Raw genomic sequence first — 4,703 nt, 5'->3', positions numbered from 1 at the left:
CACATCTTGCGAACAGAGACTAATTCTCCTTTTCTATTCCAGGGTATCTTTCAATAATGCTTATACTATAAACAGCCTTGGAATATAGTTCATTGTGGATGTTAAGGCCAACAAGCACCAGATCAAACAGGCTGTGAAGAAGCTCTATTCTCATTGACCTGAGAAGCTCCCTTGGGAAAAGAGTAAAATAAAAAAATAAAAAGAAAGTCAGTAAAATACAAACAAAGGCTTTCTCCAGATCAAAGGCCAGGAAGGTTATCTTACTGTCCATTGTAAAACATCAGGTTCTCTAGGCTAGTGTTTCCTCAATAGAAACACAAACGTACTGTGTGCACATCACGCAACTGAATCCCTCTGTGTTGCACATATGGAACTTGGGGGCAAAGAAGCTGTCACAAACATGAAACTCTTGCTACTTAATGTACAATAATAATAAAGTCCTTTGTTTCTGACCCAAGAGTCTTGCATCTTCTGCCAGCATCTACAAAACTATGACAGGCTGACTTGTAAGCTTGCAAACAGAATAAAATCTTATTAGAGTATTCACAGTTGTTCACAAGTCTCTCACTGAAATTCTAAAACGACTCTATTCTTCAACATTTTACTTTGTAAAATAAAAAAGAATGCAGAAATAGTCACGCTTAAGATTGTTGGGAGGCTTTTCATGAAGATGGCACCTCAAGCAAATAAGGAAGCCCCTGCCCCTCCCAAAGCCAAAGCAAAATCTTCGAAGGAGAAGAAAAAAGTGCTGAAAGGCATCCACACAGCCACACAAAAAATATCTTCACGTCACCCTATTTCTGATGGCTCAAGACACAGCAGGTCCAAAGGCAGCCCAAATATCCTTGCAAGAGTGCCCCCAGGGGGAAACAGGCTTGACCACTGTGTCTTCATCAAGTTCCCCCTGACTACTGAGTCAGCCATGAAGAGAGAAGAAAACAATACACTGTGTTCATTGTGCATGTCAAGGCCAACAAGCAGCACATCAAACAGGCTCTGAAGAAGCTCTATGACATTGGCCAAGGTCAACACCCTGATCAGACCTGATGGAGAGAAAGAAGAAAGCATACCTTCAACTGGCTCCCAACTATGACGCTTTGGATGTTGCCAACAAAACTGGGATCATCTAAACTGAGTCCAGCTAACTAATTCTAAACATAAAATGTTTTCACTGTGAAAATAAAAAAAGATTGTGGAGAGGATTAAATGAGATAATATATTTAAATGACCTAATCTAAAGCTTACCATATAGTAACACTCAATAAAGATTGCCTAGTATTGCCTAACTCTTATATATCATAAACTCATGGTGCTTTAATATAATTAGGGCTATATAATTATAGCCTCTTTCTATCGAAACAAAAAAGAAAACTCCTTCCTTTCCCACAATTTTTTGTTTCTGGAAACCTTTGCTAAATTTTCTAAATTCTTCCACAGGTACTTTCTCTATGGTGTCTTGCACTTTCCTATTTATTTCACCTCAGTTTAATAATAAACATTTACTGAACAACATTGGGAATACTCAGTTATAGAGTTTATGACACTGAGTGGAGCATATAGCAAACTGTTCAGACTCATGACCTCCCTTAAGTCAGTTTTTAATAATTATATTTAAAAAGTGAAAGCGAAACAAAACATTTATTCACCCTTGAAAAGTGCAGGAACCAAGCACACCTTGAATTACACATCCATATTCAATAACTGACTTGAAATCAGAATGTCCTTATGTCTCTCCTGCCTATAGGTCCACGCAGGTCGCCCTAATCTAAATTCCAAAACATTGCTGGCTTGTTTTCTGCATAATTTGAGGAAATCAATGTCTACTCCCAAACCTCTCCCAGTTGTTTTAGGGAGTCTCTAGCATGTGTCTGAGGGGAATCAGAATGAAGTTCGCTCTGGTTCTGCTGTCCTTTGCAAAACTGCTCTGCTGGGCCTGCCAGTGACTGGCGTTGGTCACTGTCACTCCTCCCGTGGCAACAGCTCACCTACTGCAGGCAGGCTGACCCCTGTGCTGTCTAAGCTGTGCAGGTGCCTGGGGCGAGAGTGCGGTTGTTTTAAAAGTTTACGTGTTAGATATGGTGTGCAAAAGCTGGTGCTGCCACAGGAGGAAACAAGAACAGTGCTTCAAAGGAAAACACTGACTATTCCCTCAGGTCCCAGAGAAGGAGGTCAACGCGTGCCACTAAGGACCACAGGCCAGGGAACCGGCAGGTCAGAAGGCCAGGAGTAGGAGCAAAGACCAGGCTTAGGACTCGCCTTCACTGGGGTTTCTGCAGAAAAACTCACGCAAGGCAGGGTAAACAGTTTAGAATTGGCTAACTTAAAAAACTCCAGCAACTCTGCGCTACAGATGATCTCTAGTAGCCGGTACCCAATCCTGGGATGACTGAGAAGGAATAATGCCTCCAGGGGTGGCCAGGTAAAGGAGGTATGGCTCGGGGCTCCTTAGTTGTATATCAAAGGCCTGCTCCCAGCTGGGCTCTATGCTATCTCTAAGCATCAGCTAGCTCCAGGAGAAGCAATCTCTATGCAGCAGAAATGGGTTTTTTAAGATGTCAAATATCATAATATACAGAAAATAAAAAATACAATACTGGGGAAAAGGGCCACTTGCCAACTCTGGATTGTATGTCAATACATGGGCTGTGAATTAGCACTATTGGTATCAAAACTTCAAAACGTCCCTTCTGAAAACAGTGCCTTTACTTTCTGCCCTGTTCCATCTCCCTGTGGTGGGTCAAGCTTCGTCATGGAAATCTGGCTGAGGGGAGACATTTTATTTGTCATTTCCCTTCTACTGTGACACATTACCCACATCACAAAATTCTGAAAGCTTTATTCTCAACACCTATGTCATCTCTGTGGATAAAAAAGGGGGTTCCACGAAAAGTAACCTCACCTCACCTGGTGATCCGATTATGAATTCCTAAATGGGCAGGTCATAGTGGGCAGTCACACCCTACGCCTTATCTTTGCCCGTAAGCAAGCCCTGACTATTGTTTCTGACCCTTCTTACGAGAGCACATAATTTGGCTAAACATCCTGTAACCCAGTCCCCACCTAATTTTTTCCCATCTCCATGTAATCTTCCTTGTATCCCCTCCTTAGTTTCAAATGCATGGAAAAGCTGCAAAACGGTTATTCTTCAGGTCATTTGAGACCTTGCTCCCCAAAAAGCTGTCAATTTGGCTCAAATAAACTCTTATAAAAATTCTCTACAGGTATGGACAGATTTTAAGTTGACACCTCAAACAATTAGCTGTAGATATTTAGAACACAGCAGTCTCTTAGATCAAATTCTAATGTCTGTCAATTGATTGTTAAATTTGAGGCAGAGAAGACTGACTTCCTTTCATTTTCTTCCTTCAGAACCCATGAATTGTCCCATTATCCTAATCACTTACAGGATTCAAAAGCAGGCATTTCAACTTCTACAGATAAACAAAGAAAGACTTGAAGTCTGATCAATCCACTCTTGATATTGTTTGGATGCCACAATACGTTACTGTTGAACTTTTGGCCCAACATGATTAGATGGGCCCTCGCACACTGTGCTGTGATTTTCCACTGGTCACAGGACCTCCTCCATCCAACCAAAGTTGGAGCTCTCAATACAGAGACTTTTTTACTTCCCACAGACAGTCACACACGAGAACATCAACTGGTTCCAGAAACAACCCCTACAAAGAGATCCAGAACATGAATTCATTCCCTAGGCTGTCCCACCTCTTCACTCATCCCCCACCCTATCTAGTGGCACATGAAAGATTTTCAGATTCAACCCTCAGAACACAAAGGATTTAATTATGTCTCTTTCTTCTCCAACATTCTAAGGGAGGCTAACTTTAATGAGTCCAAGATATTTTTCTGGCAATTCTTTTACTAGAAAAGAGGCAAAAAATACAACTTCAGTCTCTGGCAGGATACCCTCTCTAGAGTACCAGGTAAGGCTCAGTCTCAACCCTACCTAAATATTGGTTACTGTTATTAACATAGCGTTTGAGATTGCCTCCAGAGTCAGAACTCACCGGATATATGTGAAAGCCAATGGGAGGTCATCTTCCTAAGTGTAAAAGCTGTACACTTGCAAGACAGAAAAAACTATGTGGAAAGTGAGCTAGAGTTCTTGCAAGGTACATGAGGCAGACAGTTCAAGGTGATATGGAAAAAATGACAGACATGGGAAGTGTACAACAGAAAGACGTGTTTAAGTGGAAAGGAGGCATTACTCACATGTTCTCAAAGCTAATTAAATGAAAACGAAGTCTAAGTAGTAAAAAATGATCGTTACAATCTGGGGATGAGGTTGAAGATTCAACTGAGAATTAGGTAAAATGTAAATTAACTCAAAGGGACAGCAGCAAAGAGATCAACCCTTTGGTATCATTTACATCTTTGTTGTAAAAATAAACAGGAATACAAATCTTCTAACAAGCAGCTCTCTTGCTTGATAAGCTGTGACTGAGAGTTCAGTTTATGTGGGATGATCTTACTAGTTTTTAGTGAGTCTCTTAATTCTAAAAGGTTTGAATTAAGCACAGAGATAGCTAATTGGAGTATCTTTTTGATGGTCCAGACAATTTGGCATATTCAAGTATTCAACAGCTTTAAATTCTAATTTAAAATACATAATTTAGTAATTAATATAGACCTGTGATTTTAAGAAACATTTAAGAATCTGAAAATAGCCTGGCTGGGCGTGG

At 40.7% G+C, this 4,703-nt stretch overlaps 1 pseudogene across 1 annotated transcript; it reads left to right on the top strand.

The window, feature by feature from the left end:
* The first annotated feature begins 670 nt into the window (after positions 1 to 670).
* On the top strand, positions 671 to 1,130 carry LOC308555267 (large ribosomal subunit protein uL23 pseudogene; annotated as a pseudogene). Its single transcript has one exon. The product of its transcript is annotated as a large ribosomal subunit protein uL23 pseudogene (transcript).
* The last annotated feature ends 3,573 nt before the right edge of the window (positions 1,131 to 4,703 follow it).

The sequence above is a fragment of the Miniopterus schreibersii genome (genome assembly GCF_964146895.1).
Source record: "Miniopterus schreibersii genome assembly, chromosome: 3".
Classification (NCBI taxonomy): domain Eukaryota; kingdom Metazoa; phylum Chordata; class Mammalia; order Chiroptera; family Miniopteridae; genus Miniopterus; species Miniopterus schreibersii.
Note: the sequence above shows the minus strand (reverse complement) of the source record. Positions and strands in the feature narration are given on the sequence as shown.